General features: G+C 37.6%; 1 protein-coding gene across 8 annotated transcripts in view; it reads left to right on the forward strand.

Annotated features, from left to right (window-relative positions):
* The window catches only part of TFDP2 (transcription factor Dp-2), a 167,192-nt gene that overhangs the window by 66,256 nt on the left and 87,736 nt on the right, over window positions 1-13,200 (forward strand). The window contains exon 1 of one of the 8 annotated variants that reach the window (XM_084639461.1): window positions 3,588-3,661. The exons of the other annotated variants lie outside the window; for them this stretch is intronic. The gene's annotated coding sequence lies outside the window, so the exon portion shown is untranslated. Of the gene's footprint in view, window positions 1-3,587; window positions 3,662-13,200 lie in introns of those variants that run through there. 8 annotated transcript variants of the gene reach the window in all.

Consider the following 13,200-nt stretch of genomic DNA (forward strand, 5'->3'; position numbering starts at 1 on the left):
AGATGAGATATGTGGTGGGCATGCAAAACATGGGTTAAGGCAAGAAGTTACCCCAAGCACCAGTCAATGAAGAAAATTCAGTAAAGCGCGTCAAGATATTACAAGCTGATGAGTTTTCAGTTGACTAAAATGGCAGATAAGACTAGGAGATGGCGGGAAAACCTGGCCCTTTTCTCTCTGCTTCTGGGTTGAGCTGGGTTTCCATGTAATTATTTGATGTTTAGGTACCATGATATGTGTTGAAAATACATAAATTAATTACCTAATATAATCCTTTTTATTTCTAACTTGTATAGAATCCAGCCACACTGTATAAATACATTGCTAAAATGGTCAGAAGAGTAAGACTTAAAGTTACTATTTACACTGAGATAATTAGGCTTCAAAGTTAGCTCCCACTGAAATTAATTGTGGCAGTCCAACCCCCATTTTACAGGAATTGTTTCAGATGCAGTGTAGTATTCACATTGAACAGGTTATCTTTGTGCCCAATAGGGTTGGAAACATAATCTGAGTTTAAAATGAAAGCTTAAATTCTGCGGAAGCTGACTGGGACACTAGAGAAGAGGAAGAATGGCATTCTTGCTTATTCTGAATCTAGAATTGGATGTAAAACAAAAAATGTTAAAAAGCCCTCTCTAGTTCTTAATATATTTTTCCCATATTTGTATGAGATGGAAATACAAGAAATTATTAGTTCCTAACAGAGACAAGTAAACAATTATTAGTTTCATAATTCAATATAAATGTTCTCTTAAAAGTGTCAGTTTAATCATTCTCTTGTTATAAATGTTGCAATAACATTTTGTGGTGAATATCTTCATTAAATATTAGCAGTTAAAAGAAGAGAAAAATTCAACCACAAGTTCTTGAGCTTGATGTAGGGATTTCACTGCATGAAATCCATCATCTGTTGTTCAGGAGCTCAGATTAGATGACATAATAGTCTCTTTTGGTCTTAAAATCCATTAATCTATAAAATAGACTATAGTAAATTCTAAAAAAAGGCATCTTAAGGATAGGATATTTTTCTGTAAATATTTTTTCTCTGCAATTGGTGGTCTCTCCCATGATCCTTTTCTGTTTCTAATAAAAAAAAAATTCATTTCATCTTCTGTAGGTAACAGACTTCATTTTCAGAGTAAGCCTAGCTTCCATTAACTGCAAATGGAGTTGTGGGTCCTCGGCGCCTCTGAAGTTCAGTCCCTACCTGGTTTATGTATTTATCTAGCTTCTAATTACTTTCCACTCATCCCTGCATTTTAGCACTGTTGTGGTATTCTGCCTTTCCACAATTAGTGCCCCAGCTCACTCCTTGAACCCACCACCACCTTCTGAATGATTCAGGAGCTATGATACCAAGGGTAGGATTCACAAATGTATTTAGGCACCTAACTCCCATTAAAATCATCTGGAAATCAGTGGGTGTTAAGTGCCTAAATACCTTTGTGAATCCCATCCCAGGTTACCTAGAGGGGGCACCACAGAGGCACTTATAGTTCTGGCAGCTTTTCTACAGTCTTACTATAAATTCAGAGATACAGTCATATAATTGAAGTGCGGGGAAAGGTCAGGCTGAACAAACTTTTGAACTTGACTATTCAACTGTTGAACTCTGAGGGTGGCTTCTTAAAATAATTTGTCCTATACAGTTGCTTTCCAGCTGGGAAAGAAGAGATGCTTTGCTGAGAGAATAATTTTCCTTCATTCAGTCCTATTTGTTTTGTTTCTAGTAGTTGCTATGCTTCTGTCAGGCAACTAGTCAGGCCCATCAACTTTAATCATGCCAGCTGAAAGATGGTGAAGTTTTTCCATAATTTTCTCGTCCTTGCACATAATGGACAGACATCTTCAAGATGTGTAGATATGTAAGGAACTGACCGAGCAATCATCCAGGAGAGACATTTAAAGGAACAGCAGCTTGTAAACATTGTTTTAAAGGAAATATATGTAGGACTTTAAGCTTAAAACAACCACAGGTTTTTTTTGGTTTTCTTTGTAGCTTTTTATTTGGGCGCGTGGAGGATGGCCTGCCAAACTGGGTTTCCTGCTTGTGGCAACATAAAGCATATATTCTAGAGCTGGAATTAATGGTATTGAAGATAGAATTCTAACAGCAAATGGAGAAATGAAGATAACTCAGTAAAACTGTCTTGAATATAATGGTAATTAGAAGCATTGGACCCTTATCCTAGAAATGAGATGCTTCTAGGTGGACCCTTGTGTATCATGGATTCCCACTGAAGTCAGTGAGACTCTGCATGGGTGCAGTGGTCTGCCTGTGCACCTCTTATTGCAGGATTGAGACCATAAATTGTTAAGTCTTCAAGGCAAGGACCACAGTTGCCTCTATGCACCCACATAGAGCCCCATTCAGCGTCTGGGGTCAGCATACATGGTGTTCATTACAGGATTGGGGACTGTGTTTGTACAGGGCTTTGTACAATATAGTTCTGATCCTGTCTGTGGGCAATGGGTCCTAGCAAGTTGTAAATAAAAATAGTATTTCTAGGATATTCTTCACTGACATTAGGAATGGACCTGCTGGTCAAAGCATCAAACAAGCTATTAAGACCAGAGGATGATAGGCTCAGCTCTATAAATAAGAAAGCTGAGCAGATAATTCAAAGTTTAGAATTTGCTCAGAGCTGAGCAATTAAGTCCAAATTTTGCAAACATGTACATACAAGTAATTTTATTGAGCATAAATTTATAGGACTATTTATGTGGGTAAAATTACTGACATTGCAATGGTCTGCAGAAGTTAGAGAGCAGGATGTGAACTCAGGATATGGGACTGACTACAGTCAAAAAGATTATGATGATGGGGACGCTTCAGAAGACAAACGCATGAGAGGATGCCAAAGAAAATAATACAAATACAACCAAAGTCAGTCTGACCCTGAGCTGACCATCAACTAGACTGTGGGACTTGTAGGCAGAGACATGACCAGACTGGTTTTAGTGAAGGAACAAGCCATGGACAAGAATGAATGGTGATACTGTACTGTTCCCCATGTCTGCAAAGATGCTCTGGGATGAAAAAGGGGAAAAAAGAAGCAAGTGTTTGCAGAATCTGGCCCTGAAACAAAAAAAAATTGATTTCTTTCAGTTTCCTGTGTTACTTTTGCTTGGCTTTCAAGAAATGTTAAGGCTTCCTGCTCTGAGGCTGTAGCAAGTTTTTGATGCAGCCTGGAACCAAAAGAACATTCCAACTTTTATAATTTGCATATACAGGCTTCACTATTTAGATTTTTATACTGTAGATTGTAATGCTATGACTGTTTAAATTGAATCAAAATGAATGGTAAATTATAAAACATCCGCATGAGTAAAAACTATTTTTAAATCTTTAAAAGTAAGAAGTGTGAGCTTTAAAAAGCTGGAGAGTATGATAGTGTGCTGCTCATTCTGCAGATTATGGTATGCCAGTTCTTTGTAAAATGTTTTATTGCAGTTAAGTGTTTCATCTTTATCAATTAGAGTTACCATAGGACATCTATCTTGAGCATCTTTTTGGAATTCTAGCGAAGTATTTGAAGTGGGCTTGTTCTGAGTTTGATTGCTCATGTCTGGCACAGTCTCAAGTTTCCTCTGAATGGTAACAAAGACTGTAGAGTGTTGTTGGTACTGCTGTGAGAGGCATGCTTCCTTAGTCCAGGTAAGAGAGAGCATTTTGTTTCTGTCTGGTGTATAAGTATTTTTCAGAAAGTATTTGGTGTTTTGGAACAGCTACTGTTTTTTAAAGTAATAAAGAATTCCTAGCATATTAAATTTTAAGACATTCCTGAAAGTTGCAAGCAAGAAAACTACAGTGTGGAGGGGGGGAGGGGTAAAGAATTAGCCTAGTTTGTCATTTACATGTCTAAACAAATAGATTAAAATTTGGGAATTATTTTACCTCCTCTTTCCTTAACTCAGTTGTCAGAAGTGGTGTTGGTTAATTAAAGCATTGAATGTGGAATACTGAATCTGGCCTCATGCCATTAAAACTAGCCAAAATGCTTATACCTATTTTAAATTGATATAACGAACTTTGCCCTTTATGATTTACACTTTTGTTATTTCTTTAAAAAAATGTGCAAAAGGAGAAAATATTCTTTTTAGATCTTTAGAAATATATCTTAAAAGTAGGTTAAGATGTATGTATTTTATTACATGGTATTTCACTATCATAATTTTTATCTAGTATAATTCTCTTGAAGTATTTGTGCTTTGAAAATGTCAGCTGTATTCTAATGAAGCCAGGGTATTGTTTGCTCATAAAGGGGCCAGTGCATTCCACTGCTTTATGGTTTATTATGAGGCACAGTGTGAGAGTGTGGGTGGCACCATTTGGTGTCTGCTTGTTGGGGTAGTAACTGCCATTATGCTAGGTTTTTTTTATTTGGGTTGGCAAGAAAATAAAATAAATGACATCTTGCCTAGATCTGAACAGTGTGTGTAAAGACTTTACTATTGTATGTTCGCAAGAAATGGAGTGAGTACACTTGAGATACCTGGAATAAGTGTATATACTTAAGTAGCCTGAAGTATGAGCAGTAGTACGCTGTGGTTTTGTTTCCAATACACATGTTACCAAGAACAATACTACATAACTGTTTTAATTTAGACAGGAATCTGTCTAATGCTTTAGCTTTGTCAAATAAAGTTGTAATGGGATCATAATCATGAAAATAATAATAATTAAATCCATGGAAGTAATCAACAAGATTTGATTTAAAAAAATGCACAACAGACTTTTGAGCTGGGAAACTCCTGATGAGGATTTGATTCGGAAAAAAAGAAACAGATGTCTCTCCTGTTACAATTGAGGTTGTTTCATTCAAAGTTCACAGTAGTTGATGAGGGTGAGGAGGTTATAAATCTGGCTTAACCAGATCGTGTCTAAAGAAAATTTATGGGAATTAAATTATTTTATTTGATGTTTTGCATTTTTAATTGCAGTGTAGTATCTTGGAAACTTTGATTTTCTTATTGTTGGCTTTTAAAAAATATCTGAGGTGTGTATTATCTGGGAATGAGTTAATATCTGCAAAAGTGGGTTTTTACTTCGGTTAAATCAAGTATAGGGAACTGACTTGGTAGAAATATTTTTTATTCAAATTCATTTTGTGCCCCAAATGACTAAATACTTGAGAAACTATCTAGATGTGTTAAAGCCAGCTAAAAACTTAGAGGTTATCTGAGGTTCAGTAGAAAAGCTTAAAATGAAATTCACATGTAAAAAGGCTGAGTTATTTTAGGGGTTAATTGTTCTGTTTGCTTCCTAAATAAAGTATAGTGATTGACCTAAGGGGCCTACCTGTGAGCAAGATCTACATCAATTAAAGTATTTTGTCTATGAAGAGGGAGTCAGTTAGCTCATAGCTAAGAGAATGGTGGCTTTTAACTGATTTATTTAAATATTTATGGAAGTGGTGTGCTTGATACTCATTTTAAAATATATAATATAGCATCAAAATTTGTAATAGTTTGAATGGATCAAAGACTTGAGTTTGTCCTTGATGATTAAACAATGTAGTTTTTTCTCCTTGACAATTAAACAACGTAGTTTTTTCTCTTGCTGTGTTGTTCCTTTATTCCATTACCTTACATAATTTTAAGATTTATTGCTAGTAAGATGAAGAGAAAACTTAAACCCTCATCCTCCAACTGGATTCATGTGGGAGGGGTCATGAATGCAGCTCCATTGAAATATTGGGCCTTTGCATCAGACATGATCTGTAATGCTTCACATTTTTGTAATAACCTTTTGTTGCTGAAATAATGCTTATCCTTATGCTGCACACTAAACTTGTTAGTGAGATCCGGTTGCAGGATCAGGACCATATGGGTGTAAGGGTCTGTTCCCAAAGATCCAGAGAATTGGCACCAAAGACTTCAGTTCTTCAAACTTTTCTACATGGGTGGGATACTACATTGAGCCTGAAGTTATTGGGACTCTGTTCAGACTAGGATGACCAGATAGCAAGTGTGAAAAATCAGGATCGGGGGGGGGGGGGGGGGTAATAGGTGCCTATATAAGAAAAAGCCCCAAAAATCAAGACTGTTCCTATAAATCAGGACATCTGGTCACTCTAGTTCAGGCATAGGGATCTGCCCACATAAATCAACTTGCAGGATTGGGGTTGCAGCTGTAAGCCCTTCATGGAAAGGGATTATGTATTCTTTTCATATATGACTGTACTACATCTAGCAATTTTTAGATGCTACTGTAATATAAGGGGTGGCTGTATGAACGGATGATGATGTTTGATCTTACAGGATAATTCTCCCTGGCTGGGACAGACAAACCCTCTTTTTAAAAGCAAAATATTTACCATTTTCTATTCCATCCTCCAGCATATTGTCTAGACGAGTGTATATGTCAATGAAGTTAAGAGATTTTTCTGTTTTGTTTTTGTTTTTTCTTCTCCCCACATCGGTGTTTCTAATTTTCAAATACTGGGTGGTATGTTTTTGTTCCTTGAGGCTATAACTTTTTGTTTGTGTTATTTTTTTCTAATAATACAGGTACCAAATGAAGCAATATACATCATGATATCCAATTATGTAATACTTTCTATACCACCTTTAAAATGTTTTAACTTCATAGAAACCAAAGCATAAAGAAACATCACGTACTCTTATTGCAAAATACCTTAAATATGTCACAACTTTTAGGCCAGTTTTAGCTCTGCCAATTAAAAGCTCTCTGTAAGGTACAGTTTTTACTCTTTACGATGATTTAATTATTAATTCAGGATAAAACATGATGACCAGACATTTCCCAAGTTGAATATTCATTCCTAGGTTTTAAATGCTGTTAAATCTAATATGTTTCTTTCCTGTTAAATGCAAGGGCTTGCTTTCTTGTTGAAATATATTCTCTGTTGTTACCCCAGTTAGGTGATGTATGCTTCCTTTCAGACATGGTTTGCTTCAAACAAGCAACAGATTCTATGTATTCCCAAATTGACATTGTTTCTGACTGTTATTTCAACTAAGTTTCAGAGCTGACAGAATTTAAACAGAAAAATAATTGAAAAATCTGTAGCTTTGTGTCTTTTATAAAAGAGTGTAACATTATAGCAGTCAATGCTGTATGTCAGGGTGCAATGTACAGACTAAAATATCTAAAATAAGTTTTGTGGAATGATTGACTCATAAAAATTGGCTAAATAACAATGTTCTATAACACAGCAACTTTGTAATTATTTATGAAGTTATAGGAGTAAAACTTAAATCTAAATATCATGTAAATGAAATTTCTGGTAATGTATGTAGATAAAAAGAAGCACATCTTTTCCCTCCAATGTCATGTAAAGGCATAGGTCTCAATTCATTTAATACTGCTTGTATTTTCTAAATAAGAAATTATAGCATTGGTGGTCCTCCATGATGCACAATAATAATGGTGACAGATATTGACTGAAAAAATACAATACCTCTCTGTCAGGAGAACAATAGCATTTTAATGCACTTATTCATGACAGCTCCCTATTTTGAATTTGTACCAGTGATTAACAGTACTTATCTTGTGCATTGTTTTTATATACAGTATGATTATAGACGCAGGCTTGATTACTGGACAGGTTTTTTTAATGGAAAATAGTACCTGCAAACAAAATATTTGATATAGTTTACTTTTTGAAACTATTAACAAGTCCCTTGGATTATCTCTGAAGCGCTTGCCTTAAGTTCCTAAAGCAAGAATAACCTTTTAAAAAAATTACTTGGGTGCTGGAAGTGCATAGTGCTGTACACACAAAATACAAACAATGGAAATATGTGGTGTGGGTTAGGCATACAGGAGTAATTGCTTTATTATTTGTATTGCCATACTGCCTAGGAGCCCTTGTCAGGACCCAGACCCCAGTGTGCTGGGAGCTGTAAAAGCAAAACAAAAATATGGCTCCTGCCCCAAAGAGTTTACTAGTGAATTATAAGACCTAACATATAGTTACAGAAGAGGGGAGTACAAGGAAACAATGAGACAATAATGATCAGTATGATAGGTAGTGGTATCTGCTTACCCAGCAGCCTAACCTTTGTCAAGTTTACTGAAAGCATCATGGCAAAGAAGAGTTTTAAGAAGGATAATGAAGTAGCTTTGCAGATGTTTATGGAGTGCTCCTCCCAAGAGTGCAGGGGAGAAAACAAAGCTATACTGGCTATTTTGTATTAGCACCTAGATATTATTTATGATAAGTGCTTAGAATATCTCCTTTGTTTATTTTACTGTGACCAAGGACTTTCCCACCTAGTGCAGGCAGACAAAATAGATACCAGGGGTCATAATATGCCAACGATTATTATTATTAATAGTCATGTTTATCATAACAATCTCTAGTGACCAACTGAAAGTAGGCCCCCATTGTGCTGAGTGCTGTACAAACGCAGAATAGTAGATACTCCCTGCCCTGAAGAACTTAGTGAGTGATCCATGTGTGAAAAACAGTATGTGTTGTGTCTGCACAAAACTTGAAAGGAGGATCTGGTAGATTTAGAATATTTGAGTCTTGTCTTCACTACAAAAAAAAAAGTATGATCTCAATTCAGGTTAGCTGACTTGAGGTAAAATCCTAGTGAAGACAAGGCAGGTTGTAGTTTTCACACAAGCTAGCAAGTTTGACCTATATAAGCAGTGTTGCCTAGTGGATAGAGCAGTGGACTGGGACTCAGATCTGGGTTCTAGTCCCAGCTCTGCAATTGGTTTGGTGTGGGACAATGAGCAAGCCACTTGTGCTCTGTGCCTCAGTTTCCCCATCTATACAATGAGGATAATGATATCAAACTCCTTTCTAAAGCTTTTTTAGAGCTATGGATGAAATGCACTATAGAAGAGCTAGTTGTTATCTGAGTCTTTGATCTATCTATGCTGATCTGTTTCATCCATATGAGAGGATTACTATATGTAGGGGATAAATCTGCCACTTTGTGCTCAACTATCTTTGTCTATGCTTGCATTATTGCTGGTGCTTGTTCTGTGAAATGTGATAATTTGCATAATCTTGTTATTGTCTATGGCCCTCACACAAAGGACACTATTAATACTTAACATTTATGTAGTGTTTTTCCATGTTTAAAGGCTTTCCAGACACTGTGTAAGTTGGTTACAGAATTGTGTTGAATACTCATTACTGAAGTCTGCTGTTTTCTATTCAAAGGTGACCTGTAAAGAGACATGTCTGTCCTTTTTAGATTCTTTATTATGTACAAATAAGTCCTGAAGGGATTTTAACCCTGCCCCTTTTTTTTTAAACATTAGACATATCAAGTGTTGGCATTCCTATTTTTGCTGGAATACTGGTAACCTCCAGGCTTGGTAATTGCAACTCATAACTAGGAATAAAGCCATGTCTACTGAGAAAATTTCAACTGATATAAAATACCTCATCAAGTCTTTTTCATAACCATGATCACTGTGAACCTGTCACCCCAGTGCTCTGCTCTGCATGCTGCTCTCCAGTGAACAGACTAGTTCAAGAGCTGTGTCCTGATTTTCAAAGCCCTCCATGGGATTGGTCCTAGCTACCTAAGATATGATCTCTCTCATGCCCCTGACCTCTCACTGCAGCTCTGTTCCACTTTTGCAGAGCTAGACCTAGAGTATGGAACTCACTCATACAAGAGATAAGAATGACAGTGGGCCTTACTGCTTTCAAAACAAATTCATTTCCTTGATTTGGGGTGCACGTGCACCCATCCACACAAACAGACTCTAGAAACTATTTTCCATTTTTAAATATTTATGAAGTGATTAGTTAGTATAGTTGTCGTGGTCATTTAAGTACCTGGACTATGACATTGTAAGGGAGTGAAAGTTGAGACAGAGGATATTTTAATCACTGTTGAAAACTGTTTTTTCTTAATATTTGGTTAACAAACACCCTGAAAAACATGTAGAATTAATGGTCTTTTAGTGGAAGACTCAGTTTTTACTCCTTCAGTGGAAGGTGAAAGAATAATTCAGCATGTGTGTGATATTTCTAAGGTAAAAATTCAGTAAGACCCCTTCCTCCCTGCTTTAAACAACCATTTCAGTCCATATTTATGAATCATAATGAAGCAAAAAAGTTATGCAAGAAGGGCAGGAAAAAATGCATCTTAAAGGAGGTCACTTTATTATTTGTTTTCTGGTGTAGTTCATTTACCATCAAAAGGGGATTTATGGAGAGAGTGTAGATAAAATAAAATAAGAGTCTGCATCACTGTGACAGTGAACTCTTATATATAAACCATGGCTGAATGATGTCTGTGTCAAATTTAGACCATGTAGGCTTTTTTAGCAGGGTTTGTATCTTCTGCATTTGTAAAACAAACAGGCTAAAGGTGATCTTGTGGGGTCATCCAGATTGCTTTGCAAAACAAGTGACACTAAAAATATTGACTCAGACGCATTATGATCATTGCCATATTTTGAAAAAATGCTTTTGTGCCAAGGTAGTTGGGTTAGCTATGTAGATGGACATAAGTGTAATGGACTTGGCCTTAAAACAGTAATGTTTGTTATATTATAAACCATGAAATTTTACGTTAACTATGTAATCTTATTACATTAATACTCAAAAGTCAGGAAATGAAAGCATTAACTCAGTCACCTTGTGCCTCCTCAATACTTTGTGGTAGATATTTAACCAAAAACTTTAATATATTAATATAAAAAGTACATGGGCATAGAAAATATAACACACAGTACTTGGCTGAGTTCACATTAATTGGCTGTTGGTGTGGTAAAACACAGGTCCAGTGCAAGTGGAACTGAGAAAAGCAGCACAGTTTCACAGATCTGAAAAAAACTAATAGGATGATGGAGTGCTGGGAGAAATTCAAGTACTGTAGTTGTCTGAATTGACTTCTTGGTAAAAATAAATGGTCTAAAATCTAGCAAAAATATAAATTTAAGTCAGTTTTAAAACTATGTAAATATATCGGTATAAAAAGTGGTGGATTTCTTTTGTTAACGCCTTTGAGATCGGATGAAATCTGTAGCAACACATTATTAGAGCTGGTTGGAAATTATCTGACAACTTAATTTAAGCAGAAAATGCTGATTCACTGTACAAAATATTTGGTCAGATTTATTGCAAATTAAACTAAATTTTTGTTGCTAGCTAGGCAACTTTCCATTGGAAACATGCTGATGTCCCAGGGTGGACATCGCCCCAGTGGAGAGCCTTTCAGCCCTAGGATCCCCATTTGCAGTCACTAGTTTCAACCCACTCTACGGCAGGCAGCCACTGGATCTGGTGCTCCTGGGCTGGTTAGGCTTCTGACTCCATGGCAGGGGCCAACCCAGCCCCAGGATCTAGGCTGGGGCTCTTGGAACTGGATAGGCTCCCCACTCTGCATCAGAGACCAAGCCAGCCCCAAGTTCCGTCCTGGGTTCCTGCTGGAGCTGGGGCTTTCTTGGGGCTGTCTAGGCTCCTTGGATCAAGCTAGCCCTGGGGCTGGGGATTCTGAGGCTTCTAGTCTCCCAGCTCTGCTGGGCTCCCTGCTTCAAAGCAGGAAGCTTTAGTTTAAAAGCCCTGAGAGTTTCAGCTAGACTCTAGGGCAGTCTTGCCATGCCAGGGCTTCCAGGCTCCCTGCTTGGAGCCTGAAAGCCCTGGGAGCCCCAGCTCTAGCCAAGGCTTGGCTTGCAGCTCAATAGCAGTAAATGTGAAATTGCTGTTGCTACTATCAGAAGCACCATGGTTTGTTTCTAAAGTAAAAATCTTCAATTCACTGAGAATTTTCAGTAAATTCTGATCTTGTTCTGATGTGGTACAAACCCCCATTCAGAAAACTGAAACTTCTGAAAAGTTTTGGCAAGGTCTAATTACTAACACTTTTTTTGTTGTTGGTTGATACAAGTTTAAGAAATGTGATATTAAAACATTTCAGATCTGCACGAAGCAACATTTTTTAGTAAGCTGAAGAGGAGTTTGTGAAGGCTTTACACACCTCTCAATTTCATTTCTCTGTCTGTATGTAATGTGATGATTTTTGAACATCATATCGGTCAATTCTAAGTTCTCAGAGAATGTTCTAAGCATCAATGGCCAGAACCCTACAGGTCTGTGGGGAGGAAATCAGGGACACCTGGAGCCTCTGCCATATGTTGGAGCATAACCACCACTTCCTGCACCTCTGCAATTTTCTATACATCAAACAACTGTTTTATGGCACCTATTAATGTATTTCAGTGTAATAATATCCCAACTCAGCTGTGCTCACCCACCCAGTAGAGTTTAACATGTTGACACCCTGACTGACTTGTCTCCCCGACAAAAAGAATAGTGGAGGGGGGAAGTGGGAGTGCATGCAGCTTCTGGCATGGGGTGGAATAGTGACCCCAATATTGTGGGAGGAGGAAATGAGACATACAAAATACCTGGTATTGTGGAAATGGGAATGTACATAGAGTCCCTCCCATGGGAAGAAGAGTGAGGGACCCTGGAATGGGGGGAGAATAGGAAACACTGGCATGAAGAAATGGGGGGTATATAGCTGCAGGCAAGAGAGGAAAAGCCTTCACAGAAATGGAGCCCCTCAACCCACCTGTTAGGCTCCCAGGACCAGTGCTGATCCCCAAGATATTCCAGGAGCTTAAAAGTATGTTCTCCCAGGATTCCACCAAAGATGTGATCCTTCTGGGTTATGGTTTAACTCTCTCCGAAGATGTGTAGCATACAACACGTGCGCACACACTTTTCCCGGAGTCTAGCACATTATTGTCCTTTAATAGCACAAGAAATACACATCCATACAAAATAATAAAGTCTACATCATTTGCCTGCCTGAGTTTCCTCACCACTCCAGAACATTATTTGGGCGAGGGTCAGGATCCTCTGGAGGCACCTAAGTCCTTCTGCTGATCATGGATTGTGTGCTAAAACATGGAGTCTTCTCCTCTCAAATCACCACTCACTTGGGCTGTCTGTGCCCTTCCTTCCTTCCTTCCTGTCCCCTTCGACTTGTTTGTTTTGTCTTTTGGCAACTTTTAACTCCTCCAAAAATATCTCAGACCAGAGGAGAAAGTTTCTTCTCCCAGCAAATTCCATTAAGAGATAAGTGCTCCCCATTGTCCCTGATTGGGGGAAGATATTGACACAGCACTGCTAACCTATGATGGATACATATACAGCGGGGTATTGGTGATACAGCAGTTTTCATAGGACATTCAGCATCTTTATTCAAAAACAAATTCTGGATGATTATGTTGGCATCAGTAAT

The sequence above is a fragment of the Lepidochelys olivacea genome, assembly GCF_965140295.1.
Source record: "Lepidochelys olivacea isolate rLepOli2 genome assembly, chromosome: 9".
Taxonomy (NCBI): Eukaryota; Metazoa; Chordata; order Testudines; family Cheloniidae; genus Lepidochelys; species Lepidochelys olivacea.